At 35.4% G+C, this 25,095-nt stretch overlaps 1 protein-coding gene across 1 annotated transcript in view; it reads right to left on the bottom strand.

Moving 5' to 3' along the window:
* LOC113075831 (transmembrane protein 132C-like) overlaps nucleotides 1–25,095 on the bottom strand; it is a 198,645-nt gene that overhangs the window by 149,100 nt on the left and 24,450 nt on the right. The gene's annotated exons all lie outside the window — the stretch shown is intronic.

Raw genomic sequence — 25,095 nt, 5'->3', positions numbered from 1 at the left:
CAAAAACAATATAGTATTAACATAAATTACTATAGTATTTTTTCATGGAATTTAAATAACTGTTTTCCAATTTAATATATTTTTAAAATGTAATCTATTACTAATGGCCAAACTGAATTTTCAACAGCCATTACACCGGTCTTCAATGTCACATGATGCTTCAGAACTTATTTATAGAAATTCTTCATAATAGATTTGGTGTTGCTTAATATGTTGATAAAAATGGGGGTGTTTCCTAATATTTTTGTGGAAACTGTGATACTGATGATTTTTTCAGTATTCTTTGATAAATAGATTATTTGAAAAACACATTAGACATTGTTTTAACAAATGCAAAAAAGAAATAATAATAAATAAATAAAAAATTTAAAAATCTACAAAATTAAATAATAATAGTATATTCCAAGCAGGTTGTGTACTTCCTTAATTTAGAATTGACAATTTGTGCTTTTTTTTTTTTACAACCTGCTTTTTCATTAATTAACCTGCATTGGTGTAAATGTGCACATGAATACATAAAAAGTCCTACAAACATACTTTAAAGTAAAGGAACCCAAGTATGAATATAATATTGTGGTGAAAATAAATGTGATATATCTATATCGTGTATGAGTGTATTATAACAACACTACTTTTATCCAAAGTGACTTATGTCGAACCTGTGGCCTCGGCATTGTTAGCAACATTCTCTACCAGTTAAGCAACATGAATCATTTGTTGCCCTCTGGCTCACATTCACACAACTGTTTCCACCTCCACTGGACAGGATATGACACTGCAGTGGCTTTGTGACTATGTTTCTCTTTGTGAGTGTCAGGGTGTAACGATGGTGCAAAGGCCTCTTTCCTCTTTCTGTGCTCAGGAACAACTTATTTGAACTCCTCTCAAAACATGACCCAAAAAGTCAACAAGTCATCACTAAATTTAAATCTGTCATTTAGCAGACATTTTTATCCAACAAAAAAAGTTCCCACAGGAGCAATTCAGGGATAAATGCCTTGCTCAAGGGCAGAATGGCACTACAGCGAGACTCTGAACTCCCATTCCAGAACAACCGTAGGATTGAACATCCAAACAAGACCACATCTTTACTCCATTACCTCTATGCTATGCTAGCATTCTTGACCAAGGAGCTGCAGTGATAATAGCCAAGCTTTTGAGCTCCATCATAAAGTCTGAAAGGTCAGAAAGTTTGTACTACTCTAGTACACAATTTCTTAGTATCTCAATACTCAAACACAAAAAAGTGGTATGATAGCACTATATTGCTCTTACAATATCAATCTTTCAAACACGATTTTGTTGCTAACTGAAACTTGTGTGCCATAACTCCCAGAAGTTGCTCTGCAACCATGCAGTCTGATTGGAGCAAAATACTTCTTTTTTTTTTTTAAGAAAAGGTATTTATGCTACATTTGGTAGATCTATTGCATCTGTACTCACTCATGGTTAATTGAACCATAAAGTCAATCCTTCATCTTTCTCTAAGGATATCTCTGTCATTGTAAAATCCCTCAGCACATGTTTGCATTTTCCTTTAAAGCTGTGAGGGAGCTTATCAGGTCTCTCTGCCAATCAAATGTAAGACAGTCTGCCAAATGCTTCAATGAATCATACCCTAAATTGACTGTATAGTTCTTTCCTGTTATAATTTTAGATATGTACTGATAGAGCCAGTATGAGGCAAAATGATGCTCTAAGACAAGTGCACACATGCCATGTGCCGCATTTGCAACATAAAGGTAGCTGATGAATAAGTAAATGCAAGAGAAAGCACAATTTAACGAGCAAAAAATAAGACCAATTGCAATGCAAATACTACAATGACATCCATGACAGTTGAAACATTCTTACAATCTGAACCAAAAACAAAAAATAGCCCTGTATTCTAAGTGATCTGAACCGAAATAATCACAGACAATTGTGGAGAAAATGAAGAAAATGTAGAAAATTTCAATACAGTGCTAGGTTATGGCTAAATTTATCCCACATTTGTTTCTTTGGCTTCATTTAAGTTAAAAAAAACTTAATAGATCATAGAACAGCTAGAATAACTAAAAAAATATCACACACATTTTACACAGAAAGAGTTTCGACCTCAGCTCATTATATTACAATATAAGGTGATGCAATACACAATCTTAGTTTTTCAATCTTTTGTATTTTTGTATTTCTTGTTTGTTTTCTCTTTTCTTTTTTTTACAGTGAAACAACAGATTTCGTGCTGATTCAGAGAGTCTCATTTGCATGTTTTGAAACAGTTACAGAATGGAGAACAACAGAAACTCAAGCAGCTGCCTGGAATAGAACCAGAGGTTTATTGTGTTACTTTGTCTCTCTCGATCTCTCTCTCTCCTCAGGTAGCGGAGTCATAGTAAAGGTGTGAAAATATAATGAAGAATTGGTATGGCGCTGCGTCTCACACCAAGAGTTTAAACACATAATAATACCTTCAGTGATTCATTTCAAATCAACACTGAGACAAAACATAAGTGAGGCCTTGTGGACTCAGTGTCTTGAGGAAGAAGAGAGGCCGGTGTCGAGATAGAGAATGAATGAGCAAAGAAATTAATCTGGTATCAAAATCTAATAAACAAAATAATTTAACTAAAATAATAAAACTACTTGCAGGCACAGAAAGGTACTTGCAATATTGAGAGCCAGACAGGAATCATTATATATTTCAAAACCTGATTTTTTTTTTTTCAGTGTAATTTAGAATTGAATGAATAAATCCATGTATGTATAAATGAATAAATAAATAAATAATAACTTAAAACAATTAAATTAATGAATATAGAAAAAAATAATTAAAATAGAAAAATGAGGATAATAACTTTACAAACAAGGAAATTTAGAATGAAAGTTGAATAAAATGAATATGTGTTCAAATAAAATAATAAAATAATGCAGAAAAATGTAATTCTAAATCACACAAGTTTGTACAATAGTAAATCCTTCATTGGAAAATTAATTTATTCTTATGTTATTTATAGATTTCTATGCAAAATTCACATTGGCAGATTCAGTCATCCATCCCTTTAATCATTACTTCAGCTTTTTAGAAGAAGCTGATCAACAAGTCAAAGCTATTTTCTGTGGTTATCAACATTATGTCACAAATAAAGCTTAAATTGTATTAAAACCTAACTATTCCTGTAATGCTGTGATAAACTGTATTTAGATCCTCTTATCAGGAAATTATAGATGAATAAAGTCCATTCTGTTGCTTCCACCTCACCACCAGCAAGCAGTCATGACGTAATTGAACGCCTCAGAGGACTGAAAAAAAAGTGCAATGTTTTGTGGCGGCCCTGGGGAGCTGCGATACGGAGGTTGCACGCTATAAAGCACATAGCTTCGGCAGATGGAGGCAGCATCGTACTGAAAACAGCATCTCGCTGTGTCACAAGTCCGTTCTTTATGGTGCTCTCAGGGCTACAAAGAGGACCATAATTCTGAGCCCAAACACCTCTGCTCTGATTTGTTTTAGCCACTGGTCCCAAGGCTGACGACACCCCACACATTTCTAACCTTTCACTTTCACTCCCTATTTCTCAGGCCACTTTTCAAATGTCAAACATTTCTCACAAAGCTGAGGATTTCATTGCGGTAGCTCAGACTGCATCACCCAAAACTTCAACTATATACAGCGTGGAGACTTCAAAATCTTTCCCCTGGTTTCTTAGTATTGTATTTCTGTCCATTTAGTCCCACCAATTTAACTTCCCATTAATTTCATTAAATCCAGATAAAGCGAGATCATCAGAGTTTTTAACCCAATCATCACTAACCATGGCAAGTGACATACTGTACTTGACATCACTTATTCTCGACATGTTTGTTTTACATGTCGTTTAGGAGTGGGTTCAGCTGAAATAGACCATACCAGAATAATATCACCATAAAAGAAATATATTTCATGAAATGTATCTATAAACAAACTTACATTGTGTGTGCTATGTATATTTATTTAAAAGTTTGGGGTCAAGATTGTATTTTTATTTGAAAGAAATTACTTTATTCAACAAGGTTGCATTAAACTGTCATAAGACATAGTAATTTTTAACTTGTTATCTGAATTGTTCAGATTTTTCCAAGATTTTTTTACATTTTTAAAGTTACTGTACATTAACTTACAGCTGTTACCATGGTTACCCCTGTACACAAAGTGGCACTGTGCAAACACTCTATTTCAGACAGCAGCTTGTCACATAGGTCAATGGCACATTTCTGCACAGAATAAGGTAGAAATATACTTTATAGTTTCTGTACTGTAATAAATCTGTCAATTAGCACTGCATCATTCATATATCGTATTTATTTATTGTGTTTATTTGTCTTAACGTTTCAGTTCATTCTGCTTCATGAACTTTTTGACTTTATTCTGTTCTCATTCTGCCTTTTATTCAGATTAGCTGTAGATGTAACCTGTCTTTTTTGAGCGCAAGATCATTTTTCTTTCAGTGCAAAAATTTCTCATTTTCATAAAATAAAATGTAAGAAGTTTCTACCTTTTCCTCTCCACTGGCGAATGATGATCCTAAAAGAAAACGCGCCCCATGTCTGTTTGCTAAAGCAACAAATGCTACTTTCGTGCATCTGATAATCAGATAAACCTCACGCTCCTATTTAAAGGTTATTGTTAATGTTGTTAATTGTTAGAACACTTATATCATTCAATGGAACTGTGTGTATTCCTATACACTTACATTTTTGCTCCGTCCATGCAATAAATACGCAGCCTTCAACTGCTCAGGTAATGTCATCAGCATGACCAAGAGCCACTGAAAAACTACAGAAAAGCAAAACTACTTCACTTTAGCATACTGGCCACAAGTCCTAAGGAGAGATCACACATCAGCTGGGTCAGAGACGAACAGAGCGCGAGCGCAATCCTGTGACAGTCACCGGCGGTAAATACTGGAGTGCATGAAAGAGAGATGTGTGGCACGAACACTGTTCAAGGTCTCCATTAATTCCTGCTCATAGTAATTTAATGTGTATATATTGAAAGCATTGAATCGCTATAGGAATCACAATTCATTAGATTCTTCGCGTAAATCTATTACTGTCCGAAATCAGAGATTCACGATTCAATATCCATGTTGATCGATGCATTGTATCATCAGGGTTTGTAATCGATGCATTGAGAAAACAAGTGAATCATTACACCTCTACCATTAAAACCTTTGACAAAGTCTTACTGGATCTTTCAAATCGGTGTTCGCACTGCCGCTGACACAGAGAAAGCAGTTACCATGTTTGGTTAAGAAACAGTTACATTTATGCATTTAAGCAGACGCTTTTATCCAAAGCGACTTGCGGTGCATTCAGGATCTTCAATTTTTACCAGTATGTGTTTTCCCTGGGAATTGTACCCACAACCTTTTATGCTGCTAATGCAATGCTCTACCATCGAGCCAGAGAAGCAGAAGAAGCATCTTCACAAACTGTCTTTTCAACTACATAGTATTATTTCTGTCTTACAGTCAATATGATCTATTATTATTATCTAGTATTTTAGATCAAATAACTGTATGCATGGTTAAAAAAAAAAAAAAATCTTGCTGTTCAAAAATTTTTGTACCGATTTTTTTAAATAATACATTCAAATTAATTAAACACTTTTAAATAGACTGCAGAATTAATATTTTGTCACACATTATTTAGTTTAGTTCAAAATCTTGGGAGAATCAAGGTAAATTGTGATTCTCAATTTATACCGGGATCATGCAGCTCTATCAGTCATAGCCTTTTTCCAGAATTTGCAAGCTATAAACAAAGCCTGTGAGAGATGACATTTGCAAGGCTCTATCCTGTCTACTTTTGAATACTCCTAGCCCCTTCACTGGTCCTCTTATTATTTATATGCTGTAGGGTGTAGCAAATGACTCCTAAAAACTAAACACCATTCCAAAGACCCTGGATGAGACCAGAGATAGCACATAAACATCAGTAAGCTGTACTCAGGAACCTCAGGGCATCTAAATGAAGAGGCTGAATAAACCAAGTACGTGTGTGCTGTTATTATTCGGGCCATAATGGAATTGACAGATCATATGGTATTTTACGCTTGGATAAAAGAATTCTCCTCTGGCATTTGTCCTCTGGCCCCTCATGGTAAGAGCAGCTGTTTCGTTCTGCTTCCAAAAACCGTGAACTTGTAGCAAGTGCACACTCACACACACTCTCAAACTTTCTGACCCTTGCTATCTCACTCACACACAAACACACTCCAAGTCACTCTCACTCTGTATCAAACTCAGTCACACCCACATTCACTCTGACATCACAGAGTAACTCAGGAGAGCAAAAAAAAAAAAAATTAATGATTTATAGCGCTCTTCAAGACATCATTTGGACTACACTCCTTCAAATACACACACACTAAAATGCACAACCCTGCTGAAAGCTCTTCAGGTTAAAGGGTTACTCCACCCCAAAATGAAAATTTTGTCATTAATCACGTACTCCCATGTCATTCCAAACCCGTCAAAGCTCAGTTCGTCTTCAGAACACAATTTAATATATTAACCTTGAGGCTTGAAACTGTCCCATAAAATGCCAAGTAAATAACAATGTCAAGGTCCATAAAAGGTATGAAAAGCCATTGTCAGAATACTCCACCTGCCATCAGATGCGCAATCTGGGTTATATGAAGTGACGGGAACACTTTTTGTAAGTGAAGAAAACAAAAATAATTATTTGTCAACAGTCTCCTCTGTGTCACTCCATATCACAGTGCTGCATGTGCTCTGCTGTATCATCTGTGCCACAAGGTAAATACACGTAGAAACAACGCATCCTTGTGGCGCAGATGACACAGAAGAGCACACACAACACCGTGATATGGAGATGGGGTATACTTACTACGACTTTTCATACCTTTTATTTAATATAGTTAATAGTTCATTAATATAGTTGTATTTATGGCATTGTTTTTGATGGCAACCTCTCTTTACAGCATTTTTACACAAGTGCCTAAAACTTTGCACAGTACTGTAGTACTGACTGGTCAGTGTGGCATGAGTGCCATGGCAACAAAATGAGAAACCTGGGAATTTGAACAGTATAATCAGACATGACAAAGCCAATCTGCCACACTCCCTTCTAGTGTCCAAACCGACCGCATGTAAAGGACACCAATGAGAACAAAGAACGCAGATCATATCAATGAAAAGAGTGGGGGAAAAGTCAGGAAACAAAAAGGAGAAAAAATATAATTATAGAACTGAGAGGCAGAGGTATGTGTGAAGTGTATGCTGACTTTGATCGTCACCACCTTGCGCAAATTGATTTGGCCCTAATTGAACATTTTAAGAATCGATTAAAATGTGCTGTGCAAACACACTTAGAGAGATCCATCAGATTCTGAGCTGGCTCAAGCTGACACTGGCACGCTGCTGCCATTTGTATTGTTAGGGCTTTTAAAGAAAGAGAGAGTGAGCAAATTTGACTCAGTATCATAAATAAAACAACCTGATGAAGAAATAAATTTATGTAGGCCTCATCCATCATGCAACAGTGCCGGAACTGGACAGCCTCACTTTTCACCCACTCTTTCCAAAATTAGCAAACTGATATTAAAATATGTACTTCTGTTAGCTTTTATGAAAAGCCATGTCTTCTATGGACATAATATGTAACAGTTTTACTATGTGATATTTAAAATGACTACCTTTTGGCCCCTAAACTCAAAATGTACATGTGCGTATCTCCACTAATCCAAAAAGTAATATATAATTGTTGACTATAAATTTTGATATTTCAGAAAAGAGAGACTGCTAAAATCAGTCTCTAATGCAGTCTTTTTTCTTTCTTTTTTTGATGATTTGGGATAATTGTGTTTACAAATAATGATGATAATAATAATAATTGTAATAATAACAGTAAATGTTGGTTATAAAATAATTACCCATTTTAGAACCAATATATTTTATATTGTTTCATATAAATTTACATTCTAAGGCTAGCAGTTGAAAATCTCATCTAACTTTCCTAGCTCTCAGGAATTGAAAAGGTCTCATACAGTAAAAGAGAGAGAAAGTGTATGAAAAAGTGTGAACAATTTGCTTGAGGATGTATAACACTGTTCTCTCTTGGGTCTGTCAGACTATGCACATGTAAATCTGAAACCCCATTCCCACCAAAGGTGTGAAAAAGCAGATTAAAATGGCCACTGCCTACTGATATGGGACAGTAGCACCAGGGTGGCACTTAACCAAAACACACAGCCGGGGGTGGTGCAGACGAGTGAAATATACCAGACAGCACTGAGCGTTACACCACCCGCTGTCTCATGTGCCAATGAAATTCCCTATTTCTACAGAACATTACATTAACATATGAAAAACCTTTCCTGAACTTCTCTCAAACACATACAATTGCTTCCTCTATCACATTAAGCATCTGTATCCCTTTGATAATTGCTTTGTTTCACCAGATTTTACATCGGATAATTATCAGTATTGTATGTGGTGAAAAAGTAAACAGAAAACCAAACATACGCAAAAATTTATTTAAAATTAAAAATCATTATAATTAATATCAAAAGACTTTACTGTAAATTTAAGTATAAATAATATTTCTACTAGGTTTGTTTTCGAGGTTGAGGACATGTGCCATTGCAGAGGGTGTTTTCTACCATGGGCTGTCCATAGGCTGCGCTCCAGACTAACCCCACATCGTGACATGTTACATTTCTTAAATAAAAATGTAAAAAAGAAATTATTGCGGCCGAAAAAATTATGGAGCTTTTTTTTTTTGTGCGATTAATTGATTTAACGACTATCGCGACAGGCCTACATAAGGGTTTCCATTGATAATATACTGTATAAACATTGCAGATGCATATTTTTTTCTAAGATCACAAGACCATTGCAATCAATGTCATACTATCTAGTCCTATGTATACTGCTGAAACTACAGATTTTTATTTTCATTGTATCAGTTCTCTCACTGCAAATCAGTTCTCTTACATGTGTCAAAGAAACAATGTTTCAACCACAATTTTAGGGGAGGCTGAGCATTGTTCAAGCCCAGAATTATTTTTTTAATCTCTTTAATTCTTCTTGTTTTAATATTTTGGACTCTATAGCACCTCTTAAATACAAATCCCAGCTATGGTTGGATGATTCTATTCATTCGCTTAGACAGATTTGTCGGAAAGCAGAGGAGATGGAAAAAAGATCATCTTACTGTTTCATTTGAAATCTTTAGAAACTGCCTGGTGAAATTTCAGAAAGCAGCTAAAAATCACTGAAACGGCTTTGTTAAAAGTGATGAATGATTTGTTTCTTGCGGCTAATTCTGTTGTGAATGCAGTTTTGATTTTATTGGATCTGAGTGCCTTTTCTTTACTAATAATTCTCAGCTGTACATTCCATTAAATTCTAGACATTCTATACAGCCTCTCATGGACTTGTATTGAGGATATTAAATGCTGGATGTCAAATAATTTTGTGAGAAATGACAATGAGAAAACTGATGTGATCATCTTTGGTCCCTCCAAAACCAAAAACTGTATGGACAGTTACTTAAACAATCTTACCCCATCTGTTAAGTTACATTCAAAAAAATGTAGGTGTTAGTTTTGATCAAAGTTGAGTTTTGAGTTTTCGATCAAAAATACATGAAAATTTTGAAATATTGCAATGTAAAAAAAAAATTTAATAGCTTTGAAACATTTTTTATTGTTATCAATGTTGTAAAAAAATATTTTTGTGGAAAATATTATTTCTCAGTTTGTTTGTTTTTTTATCTTTACTGTCACTTTGATCAATTGAATGCATACTTCACAAAAAGTAGTATTAATTTCATTTAAAACAAATACAGATAATGCATAGTTAATTTCATTTTCTAATTGCATTTCATATTTTTTCCCCCTGCAGTCTGTGAACAGACTACAATAATGTACAATGACTGCTTTGCCTCTCTAAAGTTACACATAAACCAAAAGTGACAAATTATTTAAATTGTATAAAGTGATCAGTGTCAGTTTGCAGAAGTGTCAGCGTAGTAGCTGTTGTCCCAGTCAGAGTGCAAGAGGCAGTTGATTCGTAAGTGTTCATAACAGTCATCTAAATCAAGCAGCTTTGGGCTTTCTTTGTCCTTCAGTGAATCAGCAAAGAGAGAGACAATGAGAGAGAATGATATGCTGCCAGTATATGCAGTGTTGTTATAATCTTTACAGTAATTACAGGAGACGGTGTAATCTTAGCATAATGAATATGATTAGAATGTACAGTGCTCTATAAGATCACACAGACTGCCAACAGTAGGCTGTCATTGTTAAGCCAATGAAGGCCATTAAAGTCCGCCAGACTGCGAAAAATGTACAAGCACGTCCAATCATTCCTGAATAACACCTGATTTAGAGGGACACCTCTGAATGTTCTCACAACAGTTTTCCTGACTCATTAGATCATGAAAGCAGCTGACACAGACAGAGTGGGTTCTCCTTAAACTGTTCTCTGTTGCTTCAAAACGCAGGTGAAAGTGAGGTCAGGCACTCCAAAGGAATGATTCATCTCAAAGCATCTCAAATTCATGTTTCCTTCACTTTTCTAATATCCAGAGGGGACAATTGTTCTAAGCCTAGTGTGCTGCCTAAGGAGGCTGTATTTTAAGGCAGTGGTTCCCAAAGTGGGGGTTGTGAGATAATTTCTATAAAAAAAGTGGAAAAAATATATTGGCCCTATATATTTTGTTGCAATTAATTGAACCCTTTCGCACGTACAATCACACCGGTGTGATCAGTCTAGGCTGGTCCCTGGAGTGTACGACCACACCGGTCAGTGCATGACGTGAGATTTAAACGTGCTCTTGCGCGTTGGCTGGCGCTGAGCCAGAGACAGGTGCGCTCAGAGCTGTCATCAAAACTTTTCAGTGTTTTCCACCACATAATGTTTGTTTTAGATTTCAGACATATAAGTACTAAAAAAACAATGCATTTAAATTTTGTAAAATACACACTGATGTCAAAGGAAGAGGCAATAATAATCCTTTCCATTACAATTAGACACGTTTTATTCATATCCGATACACATTGTGTTAGGTAACTTTAAAGTTTACTCTATTATTCTCTCAGTTAACCAGTCATTTACTTTTATATATTTCGGTAGAAGTGGATGAATTCACGTGTTGTAAATCGAACAGATCCGGTTCTCTGAACTGCGTCTGTGGCTTAAACTAAGATGGCGGCACCCAACGCGCATACAGCTCACCTAACGCGATCGTTATAAAGGAGTTTAAACAACAAAACACTTCCACTTGCATATATTTGACAATCGGAATATCAGCTATTTCATGCCATATCTAATAAATTTGTGAATATTTTGAATAAAAAAGGAAAATTGACATAAAAGCAGATCATCATTCATTCAGCTCTGTTGTTGCTGCGGTATGTCACGTAACAAGCAATGGCGCATCACCATGGAAAGCATAAAGTGACACATCTAAATAATAGTCGCCTTGAAAAACTCACACTGGGGGGTCAGCCAGAATATTTTAAACTAACATGTGAAGGGGTTAATTCAATACTTGTTAAATGGTGTTTGCAGAAAATCTGATACAAATAAAAAAATATTATATATATATATTATGAGGAAGAATTATTCAGCATGACACAGAAATGCTTTACCGAGTAATTAGTGTTTCTGACACGTTGACCGTCGGATTAGCATGAGCGTGTGTTTGTGAGCTGCTAAGACCTACTCAACTGGTTCCTGATGCCAGAATAATGAACGAGTTCAACCCAACATAGCTGCACAGTTACTTTCCTAGAAAAAACAGGTGGATATCGAGCGGCTCATGCAGAACTGTAACACTGATTTTGCATGTAGAACAATAAAATATAACTTTGTGTGCTTTGAGACTGGGCATAAAATTAGGGATGCACGATAATATCGGCACAATATCGGTATCGGCCGATAAAAGCTTAAAATGACCATTATCGGTATCGGCCGATATGAATATTTCTGCCGATGAGCCAAACCGATATTCTCCAAGTGAAATAATTGACCTGTTTTTCAGATGTGAATGTCTGTCTACATTTGTAAAATAATAAATTTATGGTAGAATCAGTACAGAAGAGATACATGGATTTCTCTTCAGTAAAATTAAAGTTTAAATATATCAGTATATATTTGTATATATATCGATATCGGTATCGGCATCGGCCAAAATTATTTTGAAAATATCGGCATATCGAATATCGGCCAAAATCCAATATCGTGCATCCCTACATAAAATCGATTTGATGTACATTTCACGTGACGGGAGGGGTTGTTGAGGTGGGGTGGGGGAGGTGCGGGGTCGCGGGGCAGCAGCGCATTTATCATGGGGGTCGCAGGCTAAAAAGTTTGGGAACCCCAGAAATATCACAGCTGTGACTCCAAAGGTAAGCAACTTAACTATGAATCAGAATCAGAATGAGCTTTATTGCCAGGTATGTACATACGAGGAATTTGTTTTCGTGACAGAAGCTCCGCAGTACAACAGTACAACAAAATACAAATAAGTAGATAGTGAATGACAATATACAAATTGACAATTGTAGGCAGGTATATTACAAAATTCAGTTATGTATGTACATGTATATTATGTGCAAAATTTAAGTGTATACTAAGTATGTGTGTTAGATAAATAAGTGTATGTGTATTTAAATATAAAGTGTAGTGTGTTCGCAGTTATTATCAGCTGTTCATAAGATGGATTGCCTGAGGGAAGAAACTGGTCCTGTGTCTGGTCGTTCTAGTGCTCAGTGCTCTGTTGCGTCAACCAGATGGCAACAGTTCAATGTTGTCTCTTAAGATAATATCTTAGTGTCATCAAAATTTATTATTTTACCCAATGTGTGTGTGTGATGTGCACATGTATAAAGTTATAGGTAAACGAACAAAAACACAGCATTGCTATATATATACACTGTTCAAAAAGTCTGGGGTCAGTATAATTTTTTTAAAGTAAATTAATATGGAATTATGGAAGCCTGTTTCCACTGCGGAATAAAAATAAAACCAGTCATTGTGACTTTTTATCTCAAAATTCTGACAGTTTTTTCCTGCAATTGTGAGTTGACATCCCACATTTTTTACTTTATTTCTCAGAACTGTGAAATTGCAGTTGTGTGTTAAATTCAGTAGGCAGCAGGCATCTCACTAAGATTTGGAACAGAGCTAATACGATCGCAAAAATTTGAAAAATAACATATAGTAAGGTATGCAATAGGGAATTAGTATTGCAGTTTTATCTTTTATTCATAGGAACTTTACTGTGAATACTTAAAGTAAACAAAAAAAGCATCCAGAATTCACCAAGCATCAGACAGATTGTAAAATTCTCCAGACAGTTGAGAATCCTGTAATAAAAATCTTAGAAGAGCTGTAATTCATGAGGGAGGACCTTCCGAGCAGAACCAGAGATGAAACAGTCACTCTTTTTGGCCTTTCTGTCTACTGTCACACCAATATGGCTGTCATGCCACAGACAAGTGCTGGATGTGTGTGTTTGTGCACATACAGTATATCATGGTGAGAGACAGAAAGAGAAAAGTTACCAGCTGTTTAACTGTTGTGAGAGCTGTCTAGCAACTCGCTTATTTAGTTTTCCTCTTATAAGGAGGACAGCAGACATTATCCATCACCACAGACTTTAGTTAGAATAACCAATAACCAACGAATTGTCCAATGAATTTGAACAATGAATTTCAGAGCACTTTTCTAGTTATTACTAGACAATTATACATTTTAGTGATCGTTTCATTTTTCCATTGATTTGTCTGATACCAATCCTTAGAAGTATTACATTTACATTTAATCTTTTCAGAGTACAAAAATAATTATGTCTCCAATAGGTAAAAAAAAAAAAAATAAATAAAAATTAAATTATTGCAACTGATAATCTAGCAAAATCTTGTTTATTTATTTTTTTAATTTTTTTACGTTTTTAAACTATAAACTAATTTGTTCTGTTTACTGTGGCTTTTATTTTATTAATTTTAATGACTTGAAAATCTTGAAATAATATTTTTTTTGTTTTTAATTCTTTAATATTTACAGGTTTACCCCTCACTAAATCTCAGCTAAATATCTTATTAATAAACAAAACAGGAAATGAGGAGAAGAAAACTTCCTGCCTCATTAGTAATGAGAGAGTTATTCTGTCATGACCATTAACCCTGTACAACCACTACCACTGCCTATGCATCTAGCCTGTATATTTACATACAAAACTATATTTAACTGATCAGCTATACTACAAATTACACAGACAGAACAATAAGCTGTCAATAAAGGTACTATGTTCGATGATAATTAAAAATACTTTAAAGAATTTTAACTAGTTGCTCGCTCTTTGTCTGACAGAATGGAATAAATTCACAAATGTCTTTATCTAGATTGAATCACACAACCAAGGCATGATCAGGTGATGATAAATGGTCCAATTCAGTGCAGTTCACCCAAAAATGAAAATGTACTCTCACACATGGAATACAAATCTGTATTGTACAATGGAAGTCGGTAGTAAACAAAAATCTTTGGTTCCCAACATTCTTCAAAATATTTCCTTTTGTGTTGCATAGAACAAACTGAGTCATACGTGATGACATAATTATCATTATTTTTTTTTTCTGTAAATGTAGAATTTTGTAAAAATACCTTCAAGGTAGCCTGAGGTTCAGGTTGTACTCCAGCAGTGGTTTACACAAATGGAAAACAATTAAAAAAAAAGAAGGTTTTCTGGTTTTACCCGGTTTAAACTGGTCTCCCAGCCTGGTCAACTTCTTGTTCACCTGCTCTACCTTGTCTCCCAGGTTGGCAAAGCTAGTGTTTAGCTGTTTTAGCTGGATGGCTAGCTGGTCCCCCAGTCTAACCAGATAATAAAATAAAATAAAATGTACATAAACTAAAATGACAGAAGCCAAGTCCCGTAATGAAAAACACATTATGTTTAAATACGTGTATCCTGTTTCAGGTGTGTCCTGATGGTAAATTTAATCAACTATATAATTTTGACAAATTTATGTCAACCGCAAACCAAAAAGGATGGTTAAAATGTGCATTTTCAGAATTTCATTTGAGGTAATGATAGGATATATTGCCTTTTTTTAAAAAATGAAATGGTATAGTTCAGAAAGCAAAAACAGCGTATCTGAGTGCTCGATATTACAGGGCGGAGCTAATCATAAGACATAATTAAGCACCATTACTCCAATTTGTTATCATGGGCAACCACAACCAACCAGAACTCACTCAGCTTGTTTCTGTACCTCTTATTCTCTCCATTTCTGCCACAAATAAGCATAGACACACACATAAACTCATAGAGTCACTGAATCACTCCTGACTCCTGTCACCTTGCTGGTGTTGTCACCTGCTGTGGCCCATGCTGTCACTTCCAGTTTGTCTGTTTGGGACAGCCCTGAGAGAAACACACAAACACATACTCCTTGCAACTTTGGGAGACAGACTTAATCTTCCACCGACAGAAACTGAAGTGATGCCCATTGATGAGGTTTAACCAGACATACTCACATAAACAGCATGTTTTATATGGTTTTGGGTATACGCTTGGAATCTACTGGCATATAATTAGAGCTTTCTGAAGAATTCAATCCAAACATCCATCATTCACAATGTTTTACATATTCTCTGACTTTTTGCACATTTGTTTATCATGTTAGCTAGTTGATAACACTTTCAGCTACCAGTTAAACTGTGCAGTTTAACAAATCACTCTACAACATAAATCCGTAGATGTTTACTCACAATCACCTCAGAAAAAGTGCAGATTCTGTTGTTAAATTAACATTATCCATATATTATTAATATATTTATTAATATTATACATTTAATATTAAATATATTTAAAAATTATTTATTTCTTAAAAATAATATACATTTACATTAAATATATGCATAATAAATCCTGTCTGGAAAAGTCTGGATCCAGAACACCTGAGAAGAGATGATGCTGACCCTCAGAGGACCCCAGATGATGCTAACCTTGAATCAACAAACAGAACTAACAATTATTGCTAAATGTGTGACTGAATCATATAAAAACTTAATTACTAATATTGATAGTTCATCGTCTAGCTGACTACGTCTTGTATTATTATTATTATTTTTTCTAAAATCCCGTCAAATGTGCACAAACTACTAGCTACTACTAAATATTGTAGAAACATAATTTTCTGTAAAGTTGCTTTGTAATGATTTATTTTGTAAAAAGCGCTATACAAATAAACTTGAATTGAATTGAATTGAATTATTTTTACTGCAGAGGATTCAAAATCTTTCCAAATCTATTCCAGTGAAGAAGCAAACTAATCTACATCTTCGATGGCTTTAGGATTAATAAATTGTCAGTAAATTACATTTTTGGGAGAACGAGTCCTTTAATAAATTACTGCTGTTATGACCACTTGAAAATGTACACAAGCATCTCTTGTCAATAACACTCTGTCTACCACCTGCTTTCTTTGGACACAGCACAACATTAAATGCACATGGTAAACAGAGTTTTGTTAACAAGCACAATCGAGAATAATTTACTGGATTTGTGGGTGGTAAGAGAATAAGAGGTTTACTAAGTCACACAACTATTACTAAATCCACCTCACAGTGTAGCATCAGTGGTAAAACAAAATCATACATTGTTAAGTGTTCAAGCTTACATATAGAAAAGCCTCGCCCACGTAATGATATGTTTTCCCATAATAATTGTATGTGCCTCAAAATGTCAATGGAAAACGGGGTCAGAGTTGACATTATCTGAACTTAAGTGTCACAATGCAACACTTAACCTGTGTGCAGTACTGGTTGTAACACTATAGCATGACATCACTCCCCAGAGTCCAGTGCACTGGAGACTGTTGACATAAATTATGGTGCAGCATCAATTCACATGCTCTTGAGTTGTAGTAACCTCTGAAAGATGCAGGTTCAACTCCCTTTACCATCTTATCTAATAAAAGGCAAAAAGCAAAATAATATTGACACTTACACGATTTGTTTGGCTTAGATTCCGTTTTTCCATCATTTTGATAAATGTGAGAGCACAAAAATTGTTTGATGGAGATATTTTACATCACATTTGTATAAGGCTTAAAATAGAATGCCAACTTTAAATTCCCTAAAAACTCATTTAATAAAGCAGCCTACATTGATTTTCACATTGTAGGTATGTGTATGATTAATGAATCTTTTAATGGGCCTTTTCTGAATGTGAATTTCCATTCTTTCACAGGCCAAACTTCCATGATGAAATTCCTCAGAGTTTTACAGTCACTGACCCTTTTAAGGGGGACTGGCTGGATCCTCAGACTCTTCAGACCACTGATATGCTCTCTAATGAGTGTTAAATATAACCCAGAGAGTATGAGAGCAAAGCAGATGAAGAAGAAAAGTGAGAACGTGGGAGCAAGTGAGAGCTAGCGAATCTCTCCGTTTTTCTGACAGAAATGGACACTTGAAAAGACTATGAACACTGTCAATTATATCAGTTAGAAAGGCAATTAATAATAAATACGAAAAAAATAAAATATTTGACACTTCACATACACAGACATTTCTGAAGATTTTCTAATGTCACCCACCTGAAATGTTCAAAAACAAGGATATGCACTTCTCTGAATAGTGAATGCATTTATCTAGTTATGCATGGAAATACAAAATAAAATTTAAAATAAAAATAAAATAAAATCTTCAAAAAAGCTGAAGAGGTGCTTTGTTCTTTTCTTTTTTCCTCTCATTATGGAAAGTTACATGGCACACATTATGAATTCTGACATTTTACCAGAATGTGTATCATCACCTAGGCAGTGAAAGACCATTTAAATTTTAAATTAAAAGATAAAAATGTAATCTTAATATATTTCTGTATGACAAAAAGCAAACTACTGAATAGCAAAAATTTATTTAATACTATTATAGTATATAGTTACTAATTTTAAAACTGTGAATTAAAGCACAAGCAGTGCACTCAGTCCTTATTTTCTCTGGATCTAGAAACTAAAATTAACTGGCAAAATTAACTTAATTCAAACTACAACAAATTATTATAGATGAAAAGAGTTAATTTAATTTTAAAGTTTTCCACAGTTTAATTAAGTTCACTGGGTTTTTTTTTTTTTTTTTTGATTCCATAGACATATAACACCATCCAATCAGCCGCTCAGCTCCAGCTATCTACCAACTCTTGGCTGGTTAATTAACACCGTCGGTGACCAGCTACTGTTTCATCAAACAGGATTCACAGCAGTTTAAATGCAGTGAATCACACAGACTCTGGGATCATGTGTAGATTTCAAGACTATGATAACTGCAGCCAATGCTGAATGGCTTTTCAAAAGTGACAGGCTCCACAAAAGAAAGGACAGAAACAGAAGAGGACAGGAAGGATTTATGCCAAAGCTGCAGCTAAGCACAGCAAGCCAGATCAGGTCATGGTGAGACGTGCAAATTCAGTTCAGACAGAGTGCATCTTATCTTTGTTGGCTAGAAAATTGGAGCTTATCTCATCTACTTTTGCTAATCTAGCTGGTTTATCTTCACAGGTAGGAATCTTCGTCAGATCAAGAAGAGGGCTTGCACTCCATGTACCTACACACACATCCCAGAGTGCTTCAGGCAGTGTAAGAGCACAGAAAGTTAAATTAGAGAGAAAGAAATACCATACATCAAAGCATGGCAAAATTTGCATACTTTGGTCCACCCCCTTTCACATCCTAATTCCAAACCATACATTTTCATGCATCAGACACTTGTGCTCCCTCCCTGAGGCCTGAGTGGCATTAACCTCACAATGATTTAGAACCAGTATTTACATTTACATCACAATAATACCATGAAAATGCATTCACCCACATTGATCTCCGTTGTCAGCTGTGCTTTGGCCTTTGGGAAATTAAAAACACCCACTTATCCAGTCCAAGAGAGATTTTCCAATACCGGTTTTCTGATTATAAAAGAAAACTCTACATTTTTTTGCAGCCAGAGTATTCTAAAACAGTTCCTCATTCATAAATAGGGCCGCTCCAAATGTTTATTATTTGCATCTGTAAACCTGAACTGCTGGCCTGGGGAGAAGTACACAAAACATGATTTCCAACTATTATTCATGAATCTTTTGTAGAAAAAACAGCATTTATTACAGATTAATTGTTATATCTGACCCTGTTACAAAAAACCAGTCCTCAGTCGCTGGGTTATATCTTTAGCAATAGCCAAAAAAACATTGTATGGGTCAAAATTATAGATTTTTCTTTTATGCCAAAAAATCATTAGGATATTAAGTAAAGATCATGTTCTATGAAGATATCTTGTAAATTTCCTACCGTAAATCAAAACTTAATTTTTGATTAGTAAAATGCATTGCTAAGAATTCATCTGGACAACTTCGACGGTGATTTCACAGTATATAGATTTTTTTGCACTCTCAGATTCCAGATTTTCAAATAGTTGTATCTCTTCCATATTGTCTGATCCTAATTAACCACACATCATTGGAAAGCTTAAATGTACATTTAAGACTGGTTTTGTGATCCATGGTTACATATATGATATGACATTACAAACAATATTTATGACTGCTCCCAAAGCAATGGAATTTTAAATGAACAGAAGTGAAATCATTCCATCTGATTTGATCATCAGTAATGCTTTTGCAATAATAAGCATTACTGATGATCAAATCAGATGGAATGATTTCACTTCTGTTCATTTAATATTCCATTGCTTTGTGAGCAGTGCATAAATATACACCATAATAATTGCTTATTCGAACACGAAAGAAGTGTTGTACTTCAATAAATAAGTACAAAAAAGTACATGAAAACTAAAAACTCCCAACGCCAAACTTTTTAACGATAGTGTAAATAGCAAAACCCAGCACCATTTTCAACTAACGCCATTCTATTCACAAAACGTAAAAATAATTTTTGGAAATATAACTATTACTTCAAATAAGTTACAGAAAACAGGAAGATGTTGCTGTGTTCATTTTTTTTTTTCATCATCATCATGAATGAGACCAGAGAGAGAAAGAGACTCCACTGAGGACCACTTTATAAAAACAACATGAAAAATCCTGGGCCTGTCTCCTCCTCTGTCAGACACTCTCCATCCCTGCTTGTCTCACCCGTACTCCTTTCATTTCCTCCATCCCACCCCACCCCCTCTGCGGCCCCTCACACACAGTAGAGTGATTGTGAGGGGTAAAAGGGGAGCAGTAAAGTGGTGGTAGGACATGGATGTGTTCTGGGCCAGCGCCAGACTTTTCTAGCACATCTCCTCCTAAACTACCGAAGCACAATCCAAACGCAAGAGCATTTCTGCTTTAATTAACACACACACACACACAAAAATGAATAAGAAAGCATGTGCGAGACAGAAAGAGAGTGAGAAAGAGCTACTAGGACCATATCCAGGCATCACAAAAACTGCTTGGCTGGGTTTCCATGGTGAAAGAATCCCGCCATCTCTGTATGGGTTCCAGAATCCTTGCTGCAGTGGCGAGACGGACCCAAAGTTACAAGGAAGTCAATGAAAAGAAAACAAGAAAGACAAAGGAGCACCCCGGGCCACTTAAGACATCACAGTCTATGAGCACACTAACACAATGAACAGAATGAGAGCTACATCCGGCCACAGCCAAGCCAAGACCTTGTCCATAAGTATTAATGAATCCTCACATACACGCACATAAAGTGATGCTCACCCCCTGCCCCTGCCCCTACTCTCAGTTTTCCTCTTGGCCGTCCTCTACGCTAATCCAAACAGCAGGACTGAATGCCTCAGACCACCATGGCCACATTATGTGTGTGTATGTGGATGCATTTGGATTCTGAAACGCACCATGGAGGCCCTTCACTAGGCTACTTCAATGCCAAATCAAACAGTGGCACTTCGCACATGCTGGGGTACGGCATACTGGAGGTCATACTCGACATCAAAGGTCCACAGCATGGCAAATGGAATGACAGAGCGGGAAAGAGATTCCTGACTGACACTGAAGCCAAGACTGACGTTCTTGCTGTTTACTGACGTCTGACTTCAAGGAGAATCAATGTCATAAAGGGAAGAAGTAAAGGCCACTACCAAAAATGTGAATTGAGAATGCCTTGTAAATTGTATTATCATAAAAAAAAAACTAAATCTACAAAAGGTGAACTAAATTGAGGTAGCAAAAAGGATGCAGAATTGTAATTTAACTGAATCAAATGCAAAAAAAAATTACAATTAAAATGAACTAACACTTAAATACATTTAAAAACTTTTATTTTTACTAGAAAAGTTTGTCAGGGAAAACTCTGAATGTGTTATTTATTTTTTTATTTTTTTTACAAAACCTTGTTAGAATGTATGGAAAAAAGTTTAGAAAACAATCCCTGAAGAGACAGACCGAACGAAAGACAAAATGACAGAAAGAACAACAGACAGATAAAACATTTGACAGAATGACCGATATATAGATAAAACGATAGATAGACAGACAGACAGACAGACAGACAGACAGATAGATAGATAGATAGATAGATAGATAGATAGATAGATAGATAGATAGATAGATAGATAGATAGATAGATAGATAGATAGATAGATAGATAGATAGAACACAAGAACTTATGTGTGTTCGGTAGGCAACTAATCTCAATCAAGAGAAAGTGGTTGTGGATCAACATTACCTGACCCCCGACTACTTACCGAGCAACATTATTGAACAGCTTTGCTGTTTTATCTTCTTACACACATGCCTGTCCTTGACCTGCTGTGTTACTGAACCTTGGGTAATTTGACGGCTGATAAAAGATGAACATGCTCTCCATTTTCTACATAATCGTGCCATTGTGCATCCACAGAGACCTATAAAGGCCAGGTGCACATTTCAGCTGGGATACATCTGTCTAAATGGCCATAAGAAGAGGTTGTTGATGATAAAAGTGACCCTGATGGAGTCTTAGGCTTAGCAGTAGACACATAAGACATGCTATGGTTCTCACATGGGAGAGATTGGTTCAAATCAGGCTTGAATTCTGTATCGCCATCCCATTCTGTCTCACCATTAAAAAAAAAAAAATGTTGCCATACTCAAGCAAAATATAGAATGCAATAAAAAGCACCTATGTTTCAGTGTTACTGGGTGGATGGCATTTCCTTTAAAGCCTTAAGACTGTCCTCTCTCACTCCAAAACTATGTGCCAACAAATTAGGATGCTCATGTCAGCCACCATATGCAGTCTGCTGCCTTATTTAATCTGACATATAAAGCACTTAATACATGGAATGAGGACAAAGATAACCTGCGGTTCATTAATACTATTCCTAAATGTTGCTTTTATAGCCTATACATAACATGACCTTAGGTCCTGTACTTACTGGATCATCACATAAATGGGCCGAAGAAGACTCATTCACTCATGATGTCATGCCTTTATCTGAATTTCAACAATACCTCTGTTTGACTGTCCTCTGACATCTAGCTGGCTGTAGCACATCTGGGTATTCCTGGATATCTTTCAATCACCTAGTCATACTTTCAAAAAGAAAGTGACACCCAGGTAGTCAGAAGTAAAAATGCCATTCTGTGCATGCTAAAGGAATAAATCACCAAGAAAAAAAATCTAAAAATGTACTCAGCCTCAGGGTCACCCAAGATGTAGATGAGTTTGTCTCTTTATCCAAACAGATTTGGAGAAATTCGCTCACCAGTGGTTCGTCTGCAGTGAATGGGTGCCGTTAAAATGAGAGTTCAAACAGCTGATAAAAGCGAAAGGTTGTGTGTTCATAATTTTGAAAAATCCATCATTCCATAAAGACACTTTTTAACTTAAAACTGCTGCTTTTGGCTAAAATACGAGTCTGCTATAAATAATACTGCTTTCTCCAGTGAAAACATCTTCACTTCTGAATCAGGAGAGAAAAATGCACAGATCAAACAACATTTACAAGAAAAAAAACAGTCTAAATGATTTCTAAACAAATATTTGCTTTATTACGGAACCGTGTTTTGGCCAAAAGTGATTGTTTAAAGTTAAAATGCCTTAGTGATGGATTTGTTTCTTACAAACATGCAACTTTCACTTCACAGTAAGTTAAGTGATAAACTGGAGTCGTGTGAATTACTTGTGTATTATTGTGATGTTTTTATCAGCTGTTTAGATGCTCATTCTGACTGCACCCATTCACTGCAGAGTATCCACCGCTTTTAAAGTACAGATTTATATATGATTTTTAAAAAACTGAATTGGTGGTCAAGACATATTTCTTACAATCCATGTTAGAACGATTGTTTGCTAAGTATTTTTGTGAAAGCTGTGAGGCATTTTATTTCAGGACTCTATAGAAAGTTAAAAACCCCAGGCATTTTATGAAGAATCTTTTACAAAGTCTTTTCTAGCGATGCATGATATTATCGGAATGTTATCGGAGTTGGCCAACAATGGCTTAAAATGCAAACATCAGCATCGGTCCGATGAGAAAAATTTTGCTGATATGCCTTGCTGATAAAACAAACTGTGCTGGGTGTCATGCATTACAAGTAACGCGAGTTACGTAATCAGGTTACATGTTTCAAGTAACTAGTAAAGTAACTAGAGTAGACTAAATGTGAATGTGCATTAATTCACCCCTCTCACAAAAAACTGATTTAGTATTCATCAAAATAAATTAAAACCGTGAAATGCAAACTCAGAACATGACGCAAACTTGCAATAATTGCATATGTTACATAACACAAATTTATCTAATACAATTTTATTAACCATGTCTTTGCTGCTGACCTTTTTTTGATCCAGTTCAACAATACTAATAAGCAAAAATGACTTAAGATCAATTTACAATTGTGCTTCATTGTTTTTTTATTGCTGAAGAGTGTTGAACCTTCTTATACTGTGTTCTACTGAACAGCCTGAATTAACTTTTCCTTCAGCCTGAGTTTTTTTTTCATTACACTTTTTGGTCTGAAAGAGCTTTTAAATTTGCTATAAATAGAACTTCTTATATTAAAAACACTCAAACCCTGCTCATATTTAAGAAGTAATTAATTTTTTATTCTCACAAGTAAGTATTTGTTAAAAAACAAACCCAAATAAAAAATTCTTTGTTTATAATTGCTGCACAGGAGAGACTTGGGGGTTATTTCCAATCAAAAGGAAATATATCTGTATCAGCATCAGCTGTCGACCAATTTTGACAACAGATTAAAAAGATTTTGAAACCACAAGGCTGAAAAAAATAGCTTCCTCAAATTACAGAATCATCTTGTTGTGTTTCATTACAATGTGTGACAATTTGTAAAAACAAATGGAAGTGGTTAGTTTGTGTGTGGGGAAGGAGATGTGCTTGTAGACAGTAGTGGTTTTGTGTACTCTATGTGTTGGCTTGTTTTGATGTGGCCTCTGAGACACATATCATAGTGGTTAGCCAACTGAAGATTTTTAGCTAATCTGTTTTCCACTTATAACAAAGCTTTTCTAAAAAAGCTCCTGAGTTATATAGGAAAAAAACACAAGCATACTCAATCAAACACTGAAAACTGTTGCCTCTGTTATACGCTGAAACAGACTGATGTTCCCTGAGGCAGACTGCAGGAGGTTAGGGCTCTTGAGCTCCTCTCTCATCTCTTCCTCTTCACTCATGCAAACACACAGATCTTATACATGAACAGTCAAAACCATATGTCATACAAGTGCAGGTTAACTTAATCACTGATGTGGCATAAAAGGACTGAAGTTCATTCTCAGTATTACGTAATTAAAGACAGTTTTTCAAAGTGTTGCACTCAAAGGTGTGATCATTTGGTTAAAGACAGTGAGGTTGAAACAACCGTATCCTTAAGGACTTGGTGTCTTCAACAGCTGGTCTGTAGGGATGCTCCGATCGGAACAGCCGGAGATCAGTATCAGCAGATGATCACATTTTATGACTCGATCGGTACTCACTACACTTAGCCGACCTCTATATATATTATATATTATATATATATATATATATATATATATATATATATATATATATATATATATATATATATAGTTAATTTGCATAATTAATCATTTATTTTATCCATACCCTACCCACCCCCAAA

The sequence above is a fragment of the Carassius auratus genome, unplaced genomic scaffold (genome assembly GCF_003368295.1).
Source record: "Carassius auratus strain Wakin unplaced genomic scaffold, ASM336829v1 scaf_tig00017721, whole genome shotgun sequence".
Classification (NCBI taxonomy): domain Eukaryota; kingdom Metazoa; phylum Chordata; class Actinopteri; order Cypriniformes; family Cyprinidae; genus Carassius; species Carassius auratus.
This window is presented reverse-complemented; position numbering and strand designations above follow the sequence as displayed.